General features: G+C 44.4%; 1 protein-coding gene across 8 annotated transcripts in view; it reads right to left on the reverse strand.

The window, feature by feature from the left end:
- RNF216 (ring finger protein 216) overlaps window positions 1-17,605 on the reverse strand; it is a 110,381-nt gene extending 92,776 nt beyond the window's left edge. For 4 of the 8 annotated variants that reach the window (XM_044979273.1, XM_044979272.1, XM_044979265.1 and 1 more), the window contains exon 1: window positions 17,486-17,605. The gene's annotated coding sequence lies outside the window, so the exon portion shown is untranslated. Of the gene's footprint in view, window positions 1-8,654; window positions 8,746-8,927; window positions 9,073-16,374; window positions 16,457-17,485 lie in introns of those variants that run through there. The other 4 variants (XM_044979266.1, XM_044979270.1, XM_044979268.1 and 1 more) reach the window with 4 other exon arrangements.
- Window positions 17,606-21,205: the final 3,600 nt, after the last annotated feature.

Here is a 21,205-nt window from a genome sequence, read left to right on the forward strand (position 1 = left end):
GTGAAAAGATGGCACACTGAAAATTTGTTTTTTTACATACTAGACAATAGCGTGGTTATCACACTACCTAACAACTCCTGTCCTTCCCATTCCCAGTTCCCCAAATTCCCAACTTCAAATACGTATGTTTTAATATGAGCTCGGAGCCCAAAGTTTAGTCCTTTAGGTAAAAAGGGTTCCTTTTTGGTGTAAGAGCTGATTGCTCACTGTGAGGATGGAAAGGTGATCTATATTACTGCCATGAACCATGCACTCTTACGGAGGGCAGAAGGAACACAGCTGAGAACTTGCTATACAAAGACCCTACCTGCCAGTCATTTGAAAAGTGATACATGTCAATCCCTAGGATTCTACCGTACTACTGCAGACGAATTGCAGTAACGGCAGTAGCCACAGAAAGAGGAAGGAAACAGTTAAAGTATATCCAAGCAACTAGCCACCTTTAGCACCTGCATAAGAAATACAGAGGCAAAACAAAGAATGAACTTCACAAAGTCTAAAGCACATATTGAATCTCAGCACTAGAGACTCCGCTAACTCCCAGCTAGGGAAACAAGCCTTAGCTACAGGGCAGTGCGCAAATACACAGCTGCAGAGCCCATGACTGTAGACAAATAAGCATGATTGAGAGCTGAAAACACTGTTTTCAAATCAGTAGAGCAAGGATCTTGCTCAATACAAATTTAACAGCACCGGCAGTATGATTTAATGCTCTAGGAAAATAGAGCAGTTTTTCCTCAATGGCACAGTCCACCACACCCAGAACACCCCAGTTTAAGTAATTGAGCCCAATATCAAATAAAAAAAGTTAATGGTTCTCTTTGCGACATACAAGAGTTAATGTTGCACACAGGGCATAATTAATAACCTACTGAGAAGGACTCTAACACTAACTGTTGGCACTACTGGGGGAGGAAAATATACCTTACTATGGACTTATTTTTAACAAAAAGACAGCATTGTGTCACTCCGTAGACAGGGCCTAAAATTAACCAGCCCCTGGGCTGCCAGTTGTCACTATTTAGTATAAATATTCTCCTGTTTCAGGTCTTGTCTACATTACAAGTTGCTTCATTTCAGCTTGCACTGCTGCAACTGATTAAGGCAAGTTGCAAGAACGTAGTGCATCCATACTAGCTATAGAGGCACACAGTGTAAATAGGTCCTGCACAGTATTCCCTGCTAGCAATGCAGGGCCTGTGGATTGTTGCAATTACCCAACCTTGGCTGCTTTCAGAGCCTGCATGCAGCTAACAGGCAAATGGCTAGTCAGGTGACAGACAGTGCTCAAGCAGTCAAAACCGTCACCAAAAGGTGGGCAACAGCATTTTGGGGTTGCATAGGGAGGACTAATTGCACCATTGTCACTTCCCCATTAGCATTTGATATCTACACGATCACTGCAAAAGAGCCCCCAATGACACTGCAGTGAATACTCCATGTCACAGTAATCAGTTTTGCTCACAGGAAGGGCAAGCAACCCCAAGCACCTGTGTGGTGTTTTACAGGTATGCTAGGGGTTGCAACAGTATTGGCAATATGCTTTAGTGCAGAAGAGCTTTCAGAGAACTTCTCCTCCCAAACCCCATCCAAATCGGTCAACAACAACTTAGCTAGTCTTGTTCCTACCTCCGCAACATGATCCGTCTTGCTGGGAACTAAAACGTTGGGGTTTAGATCAGGAAGTTACTGCTCAAGGCAAAAAAACTAAAAACAAGGATTTTATTCTCCATAACCAGCTCAGTTTCACCCAGAGGGAAAACTCTTCCAATTATCTCACAAGAAAAAAAAACCCACTTGGAATGGACAAGTTTTTAACATCCTGAGGAGTAACAGCAAGCAGATACACAGACGGATCATATCTCAAGCAAATTTAAAGGAGACAAACCTGCCCTCTCCTACAGTAGAATGACACGTGCACATACATCCAGAAAATGAAGGAGCTTTGCCATCTATTACATTTTTTTTTCCCCATTCTGAATTTCACTGCCATGTACCATGAAAACAATTTCATGAGTAAAGGCCAGACTCAGTGCAGTGCCAACTTTTTCCATCTTACCACTTTTCTTTTCATGAAGGGCAGTGATCAAAAAGCCAAAGGTGAATCACTCTAAAAAGGTAAAACCAGACTTTCACCCAGAACAAGACATCCATTAATATCCTAATAAGGGTTCATTTCAAGAACCTACAAGCACGGATGGACAAGTTCCACCAAGCGGCATGAATAAGAAATTGATGAGTTTGTAGTGCCAGGCTGGCAATAATTCGATAGGCAACAAAGATCAAAGAACCCTACAGTTTTACACTGAATGAAGACGGTCTTTCACTGCATGAAGAGGAAGAAAATGAGCAAAAAACCATGAAAAAAAAGTTACATTACACCCTCGTTTGCAGAACTTTAGTTACAAGGGAAGTATAAAGCTACTTGTAACCAGACTAATCATGACCACCACAACAATTACAATATAGTCCATTTAAAGTATACTAACAAGAGGATTAAACCTGTCCAAAAAAAATACACAGAAATATGGCAGCCAAGCTATTCTGTCCCTGTACTCCCACCAACACAGGAGAAGATTGAACTGGGATTTATATTTCACTCCTTTTATGCTAACAACCTTTGAGAGGATGATGCACAACTTGTACCACGATTTTGCAGCCTCTGTGAGCAGCTTACAGTATATTAAAGGAACACCATAAACAAACAGAAAAATGGAATATCACTGAAGCTCCCCTACACTTCTTACATAACCAAGATGAGATTAAAGAGTTATTTCTCTCTATTTCTGTTTGTTTACTCTGCCTGTTTGACAGTAATGCCTGTCAAGCCCATTTCACTGTATAGTCAGGATCCACTACTGTGGGTAGGTCTTTCACACTGAAATAAGGGAGACAAAAAAACATTAATAGAACAGTTTGATTGTAAAACCACAAAGACTGGTAGGGCACTTAAACAGGTGTAGTACCTAAAACTACTTTTAATTTGTTATACCGATAAGACTTCAAGTTGGCTGTGTCCATCTACTTACTCCTAGACTCATAGGTGTACTTTCCAGTCATGATCCATGCCTAAGGACATCATGATCTGCAAAGCTTTCTGCTGTCCCAATTACAGCTAAGAGTTGAAGAAGCTACTCTAGTGTTCTGAGTATGTTGAGATCATTGATTACTGGAACTTTTGAGGACTGTCAAAAATCCTTATGAAAAATACCATGAATTTGCTGTGGTGACTTAAGTTGAATTTTAAAAAAAAATGGAAATTCCAATGATTACAACGCAAAGAAATCCTGCATCCAAGGGACAGAACTCAAAGTGCCCTCCCCAAGTACTTCTCTGCCTCCCCCTGCTTGTGTTGGGATGGATATGTTCAGATGGCACAAGAATTTAGAGGGGAACTCTGCTTTGTTTGTTTGTTTTTATAAAAAAGTTGTCTTTAAAAGTGTAATTTATGCAGTTTGGAGCTTAATGCTGCTTGGACAGATGTTTCTAGACCTTTTCATGTTCTGGCTCTAGCACAAGGCTGCAGTGTTTGGGTTGCAAATACTGCAGGGGAAGATAGGGAATGTTGAAATCCTAAGTGTTTTGAAGAGACACCAAGTTCCCCACACAACAATTTGAGCCTAAGCTACCCAACAATATAGCTCCCTTATATTAACAGAAAAGTGTCAGTTCCCACTTTTCCCCTGCAGGCAGCTAGCTTGTTTTCTGTTGTAAAGCTAGTTGAATTTTTGGCTGGATTTCAAACTGTAAAAACAAAAAGAAGCTACTTAAATAATGCATGAATTGTGACTAAACACAAAAGAGGCATGATTCACACTACAAGACAGAACAGCAGCCCTTAAACAAACAAAAAATAAAACATGACGTGTTAAACTAGCCTGTCTTAACGTTTTATGGATTGGACTGAAGAACTTGGGGATCTATAGGTGAAGGAAGCCTGGAATTACTTCCCAAGAAAGGGGGGAAAATTCATAGGCAGGAATTGTAGACCAAGCATCTCAGAGAGGTGATTAAGAAAAAGCAGAAATCCTACAAGGAATGGAAGATGGGAGTGATCAGCAAGGAAAGCTACCTTATTGAGGTCAGAACATGTAGGGATAAAGTTAGAAACGCTAAAAGCCATGTGGAGTTTTCCCTTGCAAAGGGAATTAAAACCAATATTAAAAGGTTCTATAGCCATCTAAATAAGAAAATAAAGAAAGAAGAAGTGGGACCACTAAACACTGAGGATGGAGTGGAGGTTACGGATAATCTAGGCATGGCCCAATATAAACAAATACTTTGCCTCAGTCTTTAATGAGGCTAATGAGGAGCTTAGGGATAATGGTAGGATGACAAATTGGAATGAGGATATGGAGGTAGATATTACCACATCTGAGGTAGAAGCCAAACTCGAACAGCTTAATGGGACGAAATCAGAGGGCCCAGATAATCTTCATCCAAGAATATTAAAGGAACTGGCACATGAAATTGCAAGCCCATTAGCAAGAATATTTAATGAATCTGTAAACTCAGGGGTTGTACCATATGACTGGAGAATTGCTAACATAGTTCCTATCTTTAAGAAAGGGAAAAAAGGGATCTGGGCAACTACAGGCCTGTCAGTTTGACATCTGTAGTATGCAAGGTCTTGGAAAAATTTTTGAAAGAAAAAGTAGTCAAGGACATTGAGGTCAATGGTAATTGGGACAAAATACAACATGGTTTTACAAAAGGTAGATCGTGCCAAACCAACCTGATCACCTTCTTTGAGAAGGTAACAGATTTTTTAGACAAAGGAAATGCAGTGGATCTAATTTACCTCAATTTCAGTAAGGCATTTGATATGGTTCCACATGGTGAATTATTAGCTAAATTGGAAAAATGGGGATCAATATGAAAATTGAAAGGTGGATAAAAGTAAGGTGAAAAAAGCTACTGCGGTCTTGGGATGCATCAGGCAAGGTATTGCCAGTAGAGATAAGGAGGTGTTAGTACCATTATACAAGGCACTGATGAGACCTCATCTGGAATACTGTGTGTAGTTCTGGTCTCTCATGTTTAAGAAGGATGAATTCAAACTGGAACAGGTTCAGAGAAGGGCTACTAGGATGATCCGAGGAATGGAAAACCTGTCATATGAAAGGAGACTCGAAGAGCTTGGCTTGTTTAGCCTAACCAAAAGAAGGCTGAGGGGAGATATGATTGCTCTCTATAAATATATCAGAGGAATAAATACCAGGGAGGGAGAGGAATTATTTAAGCTCACTATCAAGAACACAAGAACAAATGGATATAAACTGGCTATCAGGAAGTTTAGACTTGAAATTAGATGAAGGTTTCTAACCATCAGAGGAGTGAAGTGGGCAAAAGACATCTGGCTTCAAGACTAAGCTTGATAAGTTTATGGAGGGAATGGTATAATGGGATAGCCTAATTTTGGCAATTAATTCATCTTTGACTACTAGCGATAAATATGCCCAATGGCTTGTGATGGGATGTTAGATGGGGTGGGATCTGAGTTACTAATAATACTGAGAATTATTTCCTGGGTGTCTGGCTGGCGAGTCTTGCCCACATGCTCAGGGTTTAACTGATCGCCATATTTGGGGTCGGGAAGGAATTTTCCCCCAGGGCAGACTGGCAGAAGCCCTGGGGTTTTTTCGCCTTCCTCTGCAGTGTGGGGCACGGGTCACTTTCTGGAAGGTTCTCTGCACCTTGAAGTCTTTAAACCATGATTTGAGGACTTCAATGGCTCAGACACAGGTTTGATACAGGAGTGGGTGGGTGAGATTCTGTGGTCTGCATTGTGCAGGAGGTCAGACTAGATGATCATAATGGTCCCTTCTGACAAAGTCTATGATTCTATGACCTATCCTCAAACAAAGGCTTTCCCAACAAGCTGAGTCAAATCAGCCTAATGCCCTAGTGGTGAGGTTCTGTATTGTCATGTTACTCTGGCCAGCTGAAGAGGAGAGTGCTATGTTGGAAAAGCAGTATGCTCAGCTCCAAGGATGAGGGAACCTTGATCACTCAGTCACTCAGCCCATAATGTCAAAGTGAGCCCTGGCTAGAGAGATGGTTACTGCAATTTGAGGCCTTGTTTTTGTTTGAGAGTAAAAGTGAAGAACCCCAAAGTTTTGCAAGTGAAGGCGTAAATTCAGCATTAAGATACCGTATGGAACATTAATCTGCAACAGTGGTTCTCAACCCATGGCCTAATCAACACACAGCTGCAGCACATGTGACATTCTCATGGCCATACAGGCAGTATATATAATTGTGTGGATGCGGCCCACAAAAAACACCACAGAACTGCATATGCAGCCCACAATGGTAAATAATTTGAGAATCATTGCCCTGTGCACTCCAGAAGAGAATTTTAACTTGCAACTTCCTTGCCTGAGATAGAGCAATAGAATCTCAACCATTCAAACCCTTTAGACCACACCAAATATGTTGGGATAATCAAAAGTCATGCTGGCAGTCCACTAGAGGGATGGTTCAGTTATTAGAAATACAACTATACTGGAATATAGGAGTAACACACACACACACACACACACACACACACACGGTGGTGCAAATGGCTCGAGAAACAGCTCACAACTCATCTTTCAATCAGTTGTTTTAAGAAGCTATTTTGTCCGGCAGGTGGGAACCAAAGGAATGCCATGTAAAACCAGGTGATCTGCTGTTTCAACACACTCCCTTACAACAGCCATCAGTTTTTCTTCTAGTTTTCATTCTTTAAGATTAGCTGTGAACCTTCACATTTAGTGACTTCTAATGCAATGAAGATAGGCAGACAGCCTCTCTTCCTGATTCAGAGGAACACAATTAACTGGAAGTTAAGTTTCAAAGAATGAGTTTTAAAGTGAGTAGGCTTCAGGTGCTACACCTGCCTATCAGTGCAACAGCCAACTTCTTATTTGACATTGCTTTCTTATTTTTAATACATTTCTCTTCCTCATTGTGCAATAGGCCCACACAAAGAGCACGAGAAACTGACTGGCTGGCTACAGAGGGGACACAATGATACTACCAGTATATAAAGTACTAAAATACACAAAGTAAAAATAGTGCAGAGTATTTCTTCTCATTTGTCTTAGTTTCAGGAATCTTCAGTGTTACTTGTGAGAAGAATAGGTACAAAAATCCAGCCATAAATGTGATTTTTAAACTCCCGTTTAACACCTTGGATGCACATCTTCAAGAGCCCTTAAGGCTTCTTGGCCAGCTTCCAGCCTAGGCTCTTAAGGGGGAGCGAGAGAGATAGGAAAGAATCCAGGGCTTCTGGATGGACCAACCCCACCCAACATGCTGCAGCTGGGAGCAAGAATAGCTATCTGAGCAAGAGCATGAAGTGATGCAGGCAGCTGGCAAACTGCTGTCAAGAATCAGGGCTAAAAGCAGCAGCTCATAGAAGCTGCAAGGGAGAGATCAGCCCCAAACCAACAGGTGCAGGCCAGAATCTCAGAGCTACTTTAAGTTGACAGCAGCAGACAGAATTGGAGACAAGTGAGGCAGGGAAACTAGCTGAAACACAGTGAACTTAAGGGCTTCTCATGGTACTCCAAATGTAGAGCAGCTGAGCAGAACACGAACCCAGTGGACTGAAGAACCCAGGAGAGAGAGAGAGAGAGAGAGAGAGAGAACACCGAGCAGCACTCAGGAAGATCTGATTTAGACATAGATGGATCCATCTGTTATGCACTAACCAGGGAGTGTCACACTAAGGACAAACAGAGAAGGGAGTGCATGTTGTGTTATGATTGGAGTTACCACAAACAGTTTCACTTTCAAAGAGCTGGAGTCAGTGAGCATACCCCACTCTTCACTAACAGGAACAGTTTGAAATGAGGTAGAAGGCATGATTTTGCATTGCTCAGAAACAATGATCTTTTATTGCAGCAGCTGGCCTGCTTATCTTGAGGGAGAAAAAGGAGAGTTTCAGGGGTCAATTTGTACAGTAATTTTAAAAAGAGGGTTCAGTGAAAGCTGTTTTTAGAACAAGCAAATGTTCCCCTGAAGCATTTGAGACCCAAACATTCCAGTATTAAAGACCTCTACGTGAAAATGACAATTTATTTTCATTGTTTTTTGTCTTGCATTTCTTACAGCCAACAGAAAAGGAGCACAGGTAAGTAAACAGGATTTTAAAATGATTTAACAACTTAAGAAATGTTGTTAATCACACAGTAGAGAGGTTAGTTTACAACATATGATTTAAGTTGGTAGTGACCCTTTAAAAATCAGTTGCATGCTAATATGGTTATACAGTACTTTTTTCTAAAACGTGCAAACCAAAATTGTAGTTAGTTAATTGTTGCAAGAGTTGTTAGTGACCGTAGTATCTACCATAGTGCATTCATAAACTCTTCTACTAGAGGGACGCAGAACTACTTCTCCCTACTGCACGTTATGCTATCTTTACATTGTACAAGTCACAACAGTATCTAGGCTCCAAGTACAGGTGTTTTAAGCTTCTGTATAACTGTGGTAAGCTATAGCAAACCATTTGCTGGGGTGGAGGCTGGGTCTTCCAGACCATCTCTGAGTGAGATGGTCCAAGGTCTGGTTACATAGAGGTCTCACACCTGTGGGGGGTCTGGCAGAAATAGATTTAAAGTGCAACCTCTACATTTAAGCAATTAACTGTCTGCTACTTCTACCATCTTTGCTGGATCATTGTAGTTTTGTCATCCTCCCTCTGACACAACACACATCAATGTGTGTTTGTGCATGGCTGGGGCCACTGGGATCTTGATGGAGAAGTTCTTCTGGCTCCCGTGAGGAAGATGGGGCAGCCAGGCAGCACTCCTCCATTTAAGGATCTCTCTTCATTGCATAGTTAACACAGGTCTAGTTCAGGTGCAAGGGGCCACATTACAAAGCTATACTGAAGCATTCCCATTTAACAGCTTCCACACTGGTGCTGCACTCACCCATGTGAGGCACTGGGATTTCTGAAGGCATATCCTATAGTTCTTCACACTGCAGCAAGTGAGCCACTCAAATTCTTTTCCAGTGAATTGTAGGAGAACTTGTCTTTCCTTCTGGGCACCTGGGGGAATTATAGGAAGGCACTAGAGGATTATTACTACTTTTAATGCAGGCTAAACCATGAAACTATAAAATGGGCTGGTTACCAGCCCAAGTGCTTGCAGCACACTGGCTTTTTACCCAGGAAGGGCCAGCTAGCTCAGGTGTAAAATACCACTATCAACTGAGATTTTTTGTGTGTGCAAATGGGAGTCTGATTATAGGCAACACCTGAGTAAGAGCCTAAGTTAACTCTGCAATGAAGACAAGCCTTTAAATATCTAGTGACCTAATGATAACCTTGTATTTCACACTGTACTGATATTTGGAGGAGAAGTATACACAAATGATGTGCTGTACCTAAAAAGTTGGTCAGAGGTAATCTTGTTGGAATATAGCAATCTGAATTTATTAGTGTTCATTCAAGTGCTTAGGATTCCTAATTATTAGATACTCTCAAGAACCAATTGTGAGGCCTCTTTTTGGCAAGTGTGTTTTGTTTTATTGTGCAATGGTCCTTCTGTTCTCTGCCCTCAACTCATCTCTGCTCGGGAGAAGCCATGATTGCATGTTCTCATAAGCGGAGAGAACAGCTGGCAGGCAGGATTCTGGCAGCCCCTGGACCAGCTTCAGCCCTGTCACATGAGGGAGGCCAGTTAGGGGAGTGGGGTATTTGATTGTTTTTTAATTAGTATGTGTCCAGATACCTGAAAGCACATGTATTCATATATGAAAAAGACATAGGATTTCACATCCTTACTCAGACTGAAATAAGGATAACTAGCTAGTGGCCCATCTCAGAAGAGTTCTGTATTTTACCCTATGCTTTTCTGAGGTCTCTCTGCTTTATGTACTCTACCACTAATTAAAGAGCCCATAAAGACAAAATGAATTCTCTGCTGACAGGCTAAAATGCACATCTGTGTTTCAGTTCTACAGATGACATTTAGACCACCAGTTAGAATCCAGCAGTTTCATATAGTCAAAAATAAATGCTCTGCAAATATAAGGGTCACTACTAATGAAGCTAAGAAGGTTTGGCTGCAGCCTGTGCAAATTTGGTTTGGACAAATTATTTCTTTTGCCTTTGTTTTTGAACCCCACACCTCAGTCTCTCACACATCTGAAATGTCAAATGGAATATGTTTTCATCTAGTAAAGTGCAAAAATACTGCAAGGGGATTATAATTGTACTTCATCAAACAGCATAGTACCTGTATGGCCCAGTGAGCAGAGCCATAAATAAAAAACAAAATCTGTTGAGTGCTCTGTTGATGTGGTAAGACTACATTCTAATAATTGCAAGCCTACTTATACTACAACTGATCGAAAGGGATACCCATTACTACACAGTTTAGCCTGACCCACTACACTACAATTCCAATGTATGCTGTAGATGGGACTTTAACCATGTTCTGTAGCAGAGCTAAAAACCTATGAATCTTGCCAGTTTCCCTCCTCTGCTGCTGAAAACCCTACAAGCAGCAGCAGAATAGAAAATCTTATGCAGCTGCAGGTTCTCTGTGTAGGGGGAAAAAAGGGAAGGGAATATTTATTTTTCTCCCTTTCAGTTACACAGCTGCAGCTGCCTCCTCTTCTCCGTCCCACCTTCCCCCCAAAAGAAAAATTGCAGGAATCCTTTGAAACAGAAGACTGAGGTTGACAACTCTCTGGTCAGCTTCCCTGTTCTGCTGCATGTAGTTGTGAACATTAGAGTTTGTCAGTTTCACTGAGGTGGCCAGCTTAACCCACTTCACCACCAGGGAAAGTTTTGTATTAGAGCTTGGGTAAATGCATGTTTTCAAATCCTGGTTCAGTGTTAGTCTTTATGTACCTTATTAAGCAAAAGTGACCTGCAAGAAGCACTGGAGAGCTGTTATTTTTCTCTCACATCAAAACCAAAAGTGAATCAGTTCTTCTTAGGAATGTTACCTAGTGGCTAAGTTCAATTTCCAGCTCTGCAATGGTTTTTCGATGCCTTTGGGAAGTCACAACCTGTGTCTCACTTGCCTCTGACTGAGAAATGGGAACAATACTGGCCACCTCCCAGTACTGAGAATTTGTTAGTGTTTATAAAGCACTTTCAGGTCCTCCAATAGCAGGTGCTACAAAAACAGACTAGGTTTACTGGAAGTCACTTTGCTGTAAAGTTTCTTATCACATGTAATTCAAAGAATGAATGGATGGAATCTACAGTAGGTAGACATGTTTCTGAATTATAGTGCACAGAAGCATCAAGTCGAACCTCTACAGACCTTCGTTAAAATCTTATCAAAACAAATGTTAATTCATCAAAAACTTGTTTTGGACTACAGTTGCTCAGCCAACCTACAGAGGTGAGAAGTTGGTGTGAATGAGAATGAGTAATACAGTGCCTGTCTTCAGAAACCAACTTAAAGTATCATACATCATAATGATCTTCAGAGCCCAAGCAGCTGGCTACACCTTTGACTTATCACCTTTCTTACAGTTCAGGTTATAAATAATGACAATGACAAACCGTAAAAACTGCCTTAACATGACTGACAAGCATCACGGACACTGAAATGTCAGATTTTCATGAAGACAGAGGCCAGAACCCATGCTCAATTTACATTTCCCCTGGCTGAGCAGTGCAATTAGAGAACTCTTAAAGAGAATAACCCAGCTGAACCGTTGCAGTACTAGCCCTGCCACCCCCCATTAACCACCTCTCATTCTCACAACCACCTTCAAGTGCCTCTCTTAGCAGAAGACTGACCCTGTATGCCAGCTGTCTGAAGCTAGCTATCTTGGCAGGAGACAGAAACAGACATAGGAGCATCATGCTTCAGTGTAATTTGTTATTTATTCCCTAAATTCAATACTTTCTCCATTTAAATGGGCATTTATAATGCCTCTTGCATGCGGAAACAAGAGGAGTTAGTGTGTCAACAGCACAGAAAACAGCCTAGGAGAGGGAACCCTGACAGGCACAAATATTAACTGTACTTTAAAAATGGTTAACATTCAGTGCAGCAAAAACACTGAATCTTTCATAATTGGAATGGGTTAGAAACTTGGGCTGATCACTATCAAGTTTTCAGGACCAGTACGCCTTTCTAGGTATTGGACCGGGACGAGTGATCAGTCTGAAAATTCCACACTTAAGATATTGCAAGATAAATCAGCATGGAAGCCAGAATTCTATAAGAGCAATGCAAGAGTTCCAACAACTGAAAACAAGGTAATTTCAGCTCCGCATCTGTGACTCAGATCCGCATAAAGCATTCCATATTCTCTATGATGCAATACTTCAGGAAACATGGCAAGTTATGGATAACCTGAACATATTAACTGTACATTTCTTTGCTCATCAGTTTCAGCCAGCTGCTTAACATTTTACTGTAGTTCTCAGTTGAGTTAGTTTTTCAAATTAGTATTACAGATAGATACTTGTCATCAGGAGACAGCTGACCCAATGAATTATGTCTGCACTGACGCCTATAAGAACTATCATGTCAATACATAACTAAAGCTTGATCACATGGGCTAATAGATAAATAGCTTCCCAAATAGGTTGTATATTCCATGGCTTCTACTGCCCATGTTCTTACTGTAAATAGCAAGGGATCTATCACAGTCTGTATAACTCCCATTTACAGTAACTGAAGTTATGTGTAGCAACTTCAGAATACATAACCCACCCACCCCCACAATCAAAAGGCCATTAGTTTAGTGAATGTCCATCTTTGTTAGTTGCCTGGAGGAGAAAGTCTAACATGATTTCACAACACAAGTCCACTTTTCTGACTTCTCATTTAAGCCAAAACTTAAAAGGTTTCCAGATGGAGTCCACATGCAACACATTTCTGACTGGAGAAATATTAGCACAGTTCCAAGTCCCCTGAAAAGAATGCCGCCTACTGCAAGCACTGAAACCCATTAGTGTACAGGAGTTAGCCTGCACTATTACACTGAAAGCTGCTCAAAATGTCAAGAGTATTTTTCTAGATGCACATTTCAAACTAATGAATGAGAGTTTCTTCCAGACTCTGAAAACACCAACAAGGCCTCACTTCCTCTCTACTTTGGTGTTTGTGCTGTTTATTCTTTTTAATCAGCTACTGGCCACTTTGCAACACTTCCTGTCTCCTTTCAGTTGTTTCTCTAACTCATCCTTCAATATCAGTTATTTTAACCCTAATACAAGTCATCTACTTTTGCCACTTACACTGTACGTTATAATAGTCTCTATGTCCAACTACAAGACAGTACTAAACATGAGACTATCGGCCATGTCTGTCAGACACCATTCTAGCACCCACCCCATTTCCAAACAAGACACTGCATCAGCCTGTCGTGGAATTTATAGCACCAAAAGAGTTTCTGAAATATAAGTCTAAGGGTATGTCCACACTACCTGCTGGATGGGCGGGCTGCAATCGATCCAGCGGGGTTGATTTAACATGTCTAATCTAGACACGATAAATCAATCCCTGAGCACTCTCCCATCAACTCCTGTACTCCACCACCAGGAGAGGCGCAGGCAGAGTCGATGGGGGAGTGGCAGCAGATGACTCACCACAGGGAAGAGCTCACAGCTACGTTATTCATGTAGCTGAAGTTGCTTAACTTAGATCGATTTCCCCCCCGCAGTGTAGACCAAGGCTAAGATGGAAAGCAAGTCACAGGCTCTTTGTTCTGTGTTCATAAGCACCTAGCACAAAGGAACCCTAGTCATGGATGACAACCAAGGCATTACAATAAATAAATAGTAATAATACCCTGTTGTAAGCAATAATACATCCCACCCTTCCTCATCCCCCCCCACACTTTTAAAAGCACCCACTTGCACTCATTTATTTAGCTGTATAACAGTGAACAGCTTGACCAAAAATCATATACCACTCACAAAAAAGACTTTAAATAATGCTTTGCATCAACAGTGGAGGGCAGCATCACTACACAGTATGGACTGAACCAAGCCATTACAGTTCTTCCACTGAAAATGGGTCCGAATCTTTTGCCAAGTGTTTGTAACCTCCTGTTGAGCAGAACAGCTTGTCAATATCTAGTCTCATTATTAAGGCTAAGATTTTGTCATGGGTATTTTTATAAATGTCACAGACAGGACGCAGGCAATGAACAATAAATAACGGAAGCCTAAGCCCTGCCATGCATGGGGCTGACAGCCTGAACCCTGTCATGTGTGGGGCTGAAGCCAGAGCCAAAGTAGTCATGGAGATCTGTTAAAGTCACAGAATCCATGACCAAATCATATCCTTATTCATTATGCAGACACCCAGCAAATAAAACCCATTAAGATGTTTATTATGTAATACAGAAAGGCCCACTGAAGTAAGCAGGATTTTGCATAGCAACAGTACTACAGATGGAATTTTCACATTGACTATAGTATTGCAGGGGTAACATCATTAAAGTTGGCCCTGCAGTTTTGCTATTGCCACAGAATAAGGATCCTGTCCTGCAGCTAGTACCCTTCCCCTTCCTTCCCCACATGGCACTATACAACTGTTTAAGAGCAGCAGCCAAAGATTTGAGTCAGTGGATATCCATTCTGTTCCCACACAGCTACTGAAGATTCCAGGGGACAACAGGGAAAGTACAGACACCAGTTCCTCCACCAGCAGAGTGAGGTATAAGAGACAGCCTTCTAGGCAGGGGCGTAAGATATATCTTGTTGCTCTCTCTAGCCATTGAGGCCCATCTTCTCCCAGAGAGCTATGACTAGGACCATACCAAATTCATAGCCCATTCTAGTCATTTTCACAGTCATAGGATTTTTAAAATAGTAAATTTCATTATTTCAGCTCTTTAAGTCTGAAATTTCACGGTGTTGTAATTGTAGGGGCCCAGACCCAAAAAGGAGTTGGGGGGGGGGGTTGCAACCTTATTGTAGCGGGGTTGCGGTACTGCTACCCTTACTTCTGCGTTGCTGCAGGAGTCAGGACTGCCTTCAGAGCTGGGCAGCTGGAGAGTGGTGGTGGCTGCTGGCTGGGAGCCCAGCTCTGAAGGCAGAGCCACCTCCAGTAGCAGCACAGAAGTAAGGATGGCATGGTATGGTATGGCCACCCTTACTTCTGCACTGCTGCTGGCATGGCGTGGCCTTCAGAGCTGGGCGCCTGGCCAACAGCCACCACTCTCTGGCCACCCAACTCTAAAGGCAGTGCAAAAGTAAGGGTGGCAATACCGCGACGCCCCTAAAATAACCTTGTGACACACACACCCCAACTCCCTTTTGGGGCAGGACCCCCAATTTGAGAAACTCTGGTCTCCCCTGTGAAATCTGTATTGTATAGGGTAAAAGCACACAAGACCAGATTTCATGGGGAGAGACCAGCTTTCACGGTCCATGATGTGTTTTTCATAGCTGTGAATTTGGTAGGGCCCTAGCTATTACTGTCAAGCTTATACACACTGCAGTGTCTGAGGAAGGGTAGGAACCACTGAACAGAGGACACTTAAAGAACCAAGACTCTAAGATGGGGAAAGAGTGAAGAAAGACATGAAAACAGAGGCAAATTGCTTCATTTTGGCATGAAGATCATCAGCTTCTTTCAGATATCAAGCTAACTATCGCAGCTATTTGGATCAGAGAAGAAACATTCAGAAACATGACCACCACCACCAAGAGTCCTGATGAAAGACAGCAATAAATTAAGTCATAGCCCTGTAGTATTTCGCTCTTACTTCTAGTAAAGAATGTGAGTGTGGATGAACATACTTCTCATTTTACATAAAAAACCCAAAAGGTAACAGATTGACGAGTAAGACACAAAACTTTGTTTAAAAAAGTTGAAATTTCACCCAGTTTTGACAAACAATAAAAAAGCTGAAGAGAAAAATGGACTGTTTACTTTTTTGTACTGTAGGCAGATCTATTTTAAGATTTATTAAAAAAAACAAGATTGAAGCTAATCTACATCTAGTCTCAGCACATGCCACTTTTCAGACATTTACTGGATACAAATGAAGAGAGACAGTCATTAAGGTGGGGGGTTTCAAAAGGCACAAATGAGAGGTAAGTGCCCAACTGTCATTAGCATTTTTGCAAAATCTGCTGCAGAACTTCTAAGAAAGATGGCTCACAGTAGTAAAGCTGGCAAACCTATATTACTGCTTTCCAGAAACACCAACAGTGTCTTCAGTGCTGTACCAACACAAGAGGTATGATCCTGAAAAGCTTACACTCTAAAAACGGCAGCGTTATAATATACCAGATTAAATATACCATAATGTAGATGCATTTTTGAAAACTGTTCTCCCTCATTCCTGCTGGAAATCAGTTATAAGTCTAGTTCCAATTTTCACTGCTTTAGGTACCAACTAAAGAAGGGTCTGACTTTAAAATACAAAGCTTCAAGTTACCTTGGGAATGTGACTCTCTTTTGAAACCTTGCCCTTGCCCACAATCATCTGTCTACACGAGGTGTAGTTCCAATGGTCGCAACTGCAGAAAAGTTAGCACAGGCCACACACAATCATTTTCACCCTGGTATCATCGATTACCATGTGGCAGAGCTGCTTGTGTCTCATACCACTTGGCACTTCACTTCCACAACTGCGCTCACTCATGGAGCTGGCATTTGAACCAATGGCTCCCTTTAAATGAGAGCCCCAAGGAGCAGTCAGGTTTTGTTGTTCAAAATAGAAGCTCCTTTAACCCCCAAACTTCCTACTCAGCCCGAAGTCGGTTCCACGACAGGAAGTGAGGCGAGAAGGGGAGGCGACCGTCGGGCACTTGTGTGAGCTGTTCCAGGCCCGACCCTGGCGTGCTGCTCCAGTGCTTCCGAAGGTAAACACGCAGCACGGCCTAGCCGAGGCGAGGCTGGGCAAAGCGGCCGTGGCCAGAGCGGCTCCGAGCTCGGTTCGTGCCGCCGGCGGGGTTACAGGCGCCCAACAGTCACAGGCCGGAGGCGCTGCAGCCAGTTCGCCTCAGCGACTGGAGCCGGAGCAGCGTCTCGGGTCTCCGGGCTTGGAGGCGAACGAGCAGGTCCTGTCCCTGCGGAGGGGCACCGCGTCCATTACAGACGCGCTACACAGCGAGGAGGAGGAGGAGGCGGCGGCTCCCCCCGCGGGCCGGGCTAGCGAGGCTCTGACCCCCCCGGCCCCCCAGCCGGGCTAGGGGCAGTAGCCGCCCCTCCCTCAGCCCCGAAGGCAACACACCCACCGCCGCAGTCACTCTGCCCTGCCGCACCCCCGGGGCTCGGGCCCCGCCAGGGGACAGCGCCTCCTTCCCCTGCCCCCGGGCGGGCGGGCCTTGGCCAAGGTCACAGGGCGAGCCAGGGGCAGCGCCGGGCATGGAACCCAGGCCGCCGCCGCCGCCTCGCTCCCGTCCCTGCTCTGGGCCCAGCCCTGGCGCCTTCCCCCGGCTGGGGGGGAGCGGGGGTGACGGGGGGGGTGGACGCCCGGGGGGGGGAAGGGGAGCCCAGCCCGAGCCGCCGGGGCCAGGCCTTGCCCAGCGGCGGGGGGTACTCACCAGCCCTGGCCGCTCCGCCTCCCCCTGGGCCGCTCCGTCCGACCCTCGCCTCCCCCGACCCCCGCTTCATTTAGCCGCCGCGGCCAGGCAGGCTCCTTGCCTCCTTCCGACCCGCGCTGCGCCTGCGCCGCCTGGCCGCGCCACGTGACCGTGCCTCCCCCCCCCCCCCCCGACCATAGAGAGGAGAGGAGAGGACGCGGGGAGGGGCCCGTCTCCGGGAGCGCACCATAGAGTTGGCTCGGGCTGGTCCTCCCGCACCTCCCCTAGCTGAGGGGTGGATTTTGGGGGGAGGGATTCAGAGGCGCCAGGCGGGGCAGACCCGGGCTGGAAGGGGGTGGGGGAAGAGCCACACCCCAGTACAGCTCTGGGGGCCCAGCATGAGGGGGGAATGAGGCTGGAGAACAGAGCCCCCACCCTGGCAGAGCAGAGCCCAGCCATGGGGTGGGATGGCAGAGCCCCAGGTGACGGGCCATCCTGGGGTGAAGCAGGAGCATGGGGCGAGGGCAGGCCTGGAGCCTGGATGGCTGAGCCCAGGTGGCCAGGGCATGCAGGGGCAGGCTGGCCTCATGGCTTCGAGCTGGTCAGGGCTGATCTGGCCAGCAGAGCCCGGATGAGGCTGACACGGGCCCTTGAATGGTCTTCAAATGTACCATAAATTTCCTCTTAGTAACAGGGGCCAGGATGCCTGCAAGATCCAGATATACGCACCTGCGATACAAGGACGGAAACATTTGCAATAATGGTCAGCAGGTGCTCAAGACCCATGACTCACCTCATCCTCCCATCCAACGAAGTGGGTATTCACCCACAAAAGCTCATGCTCCAATACGTCTGTTAGTTTATAAAGGTGCCACAGGACTCGCTGCTGCTTTCATCCTCAAGGTGGTACCTAGCCCTCATGCCCTGGCAGCCCTTTGAGTTTCACCCCCACTGAACAGAGGTTCAGTTCCTAGTTGAATGGAGGTTATTGCTGGGTACCAGTCCTTTGTCTCAACCACCCAGACCTGTCATAACCATCTGAGGGGCTGTTCCCTTTGAGACACTGGACTGGCTAGAAGTGATCATATCTACTCCTATGAAAACAATACAAACATCAATATAACTACTGTATTATAGTACTGTGTGCTTACTGAAACAGTACAATACAGGGGTAAATCACAGTGACTTTAAAACAACTGAAGATGGTGATCTTATGTCAGGTAACAAAGATCAAAGAAAATAAAACTAAAAAGAGGAGCAATCAGTTTCTAGGAGGTCAATACACTAGTGAAATAATACAGTTCTGTTCCATTCCATCCTCTGGGCTCTATTCTTCCTCCCCCCCATCCCATCCCATCCCTCTTTTCTGCCCCCACTCCATCCCATTCCCTTCCCAGGGTGAGCTTGAGCAAGTCACTCCACCGCTCGGTACCTCCATCTTTTAATCTGTAAAAGGGATTAATACTGACCACTATAAAACGCTTTGCAATCTACTGAGGAAAAGCGCTATATAAGGGCTAGTCATTATTAATATAAACCACGGAAATTCATAGCAAATGGCATTGCTACAATAAAGTAAAAAACAACACTAGCTAGTAGGTAACTTTTGACTCTAAGCTGAAGGTGATTCTGAATTAGCTTTCTAGTTCTCTAGCTATTTATGTTGCTCACATCACTACAGTATCTGAATGACTCATATTGAACCCAATATAAATAACTGACTCAATTAAGACAACAAAAAGAACCTGTTCTACAGATTTCTTACCTGTAGAAGAAATAAACCTAAGCCCATAGACCCTGCTATAGAGAAGCATTTTGTATTTACATATAAACAAAACAAAAAATGCTGGTTATAAGGCCACCACTGTGCAACTCCCATCAAATAAAAAACTGCCACCTACTGGGCTTTAATAAAAGGACTATGATAAAATTGTCAGCACCCTCATGAACGCTTCTATTACAGCCTTTCCTACAACTCTTGGAAGCTGGAAAAGTCTGATCTACGTGCCCAGGACATTTGAAGGGGTCTCTGAACTGCTAATGTGCAACAAAGCACGCGTAACCAGCAAACAGACAAGTCATGCGTGTCATGGTTCCTGATTTCCTATAAGTTAGTCATGCCGCCAACAGACAAAAATGGTTTCAAGTGGATAAAAATCAGAATCCTAAGATTTGCACTCAGTTTGCCCAGGTCTGCATGACCATGCAAGGCAGTGAAGAATAAGGCTCCTGGAATGTAACATACCCATGAATGGATCAAGTAAGGAGTCCTGGTTCACTCTCCACGCCAGTTGAAACTAACATCTAACTGACAAATTTTTCACCTCTGGATCACTCTATTCCAGATCTTAAATGTGCAGTAACCAGGTAAAAATCAACACAGTTGCTTAAAGCAACATAGTCCACAATCCACTGGTCTGAAGTCAGAAAAGACTTGCTGTAAGTACAGTCGAGCACTGTGGCCCTTATGGAAAGAAAGTTCATGGAGATCAGTATGTTGAGGCAAGGAGCCAGGTGACACAGCACAAACCTTCCAATTAGAAATTCATACAAAGTGCAATGCAACAGAAAATGCAGTTTCAAAAAGGTTCACCACATAGAGACTGACTCAAAGATGAAAAGAGGAGGAAACGTTTACATATACTGTACACATCGTCAGGCTGGAATTTATTATTTGTATTCCCACAATGCCCATGGGCTGCAGCCAGGGGCTGGGGATCCATCATACAAGATGCAGTACAAACAAATAATAGAAAGACAGCCCCTGCTCTAAAGAGTTTACATTAATGACAAGGAAGCAGGTGGATGCAGCAAACAAATGGGTAAAATTGGGAGGGAAACCAAATAGCAGTAATATGAGCATGTTACTGCCTAAACTAACAGTGTGACAGGCACAAGTATGAAGTTTCTGATTGATTTAGAGGCAGCTGTAAATCTGGTAGATGGCCACGCTATGTCCAGCTGGAGGATAAGAATAAACTAGTGTCAAACAAATACATAAATAAAAATAAAGATTTTAGAGTACGGAAATTGTGAGCTACTATCCAGGCTGGGCTTATTCAAAATAAAAGTGACAGTTTTGTGACTGATCTAGTCTATATTTAACATGGCAAAAATCATCAGGAACAGAGCGGGCGCAAGGATGTTTTGCACCCTAGGCGAAACTTCCACCTTGCACTCCCCCCAGCCCGGTGGCAGCCCTCTGCCCTAAGGCACCCCCCCCAGGCAGCTCCCCGGCGCCCCCTCCCCCACCCCCCCCAGGCAGCTCCTCCCCTCCATCCTGAGGCGCCCCCCCCACGGCAGCTCCCCACCCCCCTACCACCCTGAGGCACACACCTCTCCCCCACAGCAGCTCCCCCCGGCCCGGGGAGCCGTGTGGCAGCTCCCCGCCCCAGCTCACTGCTGCTCCGCCTCCTCCCCGACTTGCTGCAGGCGGCCCTCCCCGCGCCCCCCTGCCCCAGGTCCCTCCGCCTAAATGCCGACGATGAACGGGGCGGCCGAAGATCCGGCCACTGCGGTCACCGCCAAAGGACCCACAATGCCGCCCCCAAAATGCTAGGCGGTCGCCTAATGGGTTGCACCGGCCCTGATTCAGGACACCTGCTTGAATATAGTCAATGCCATTAACAACAGATCCAGTGGATCACTGACTTATCCAAGCCTGCCCAGTGGAACCCTGTCAGATGTCAAAACAGTCTCAGCTGGAAAGAACCACTGATTATGCTGAAGGTTGAAGAATTC

Source organism: Mauremys mutica, chromosome 11 (assembly GCF_020497125.1).
Source record: "Mauremys mutica isolate MM-2020 ecotype Southern chromosome 11, ASM2049712v1, whole genome shotgun sequence".
Lineage (NCBI taxonomy): Eukaryota > Metazoa > Chordata > Testudines > Geoemydidae > Mauremys > Mauremys mutica.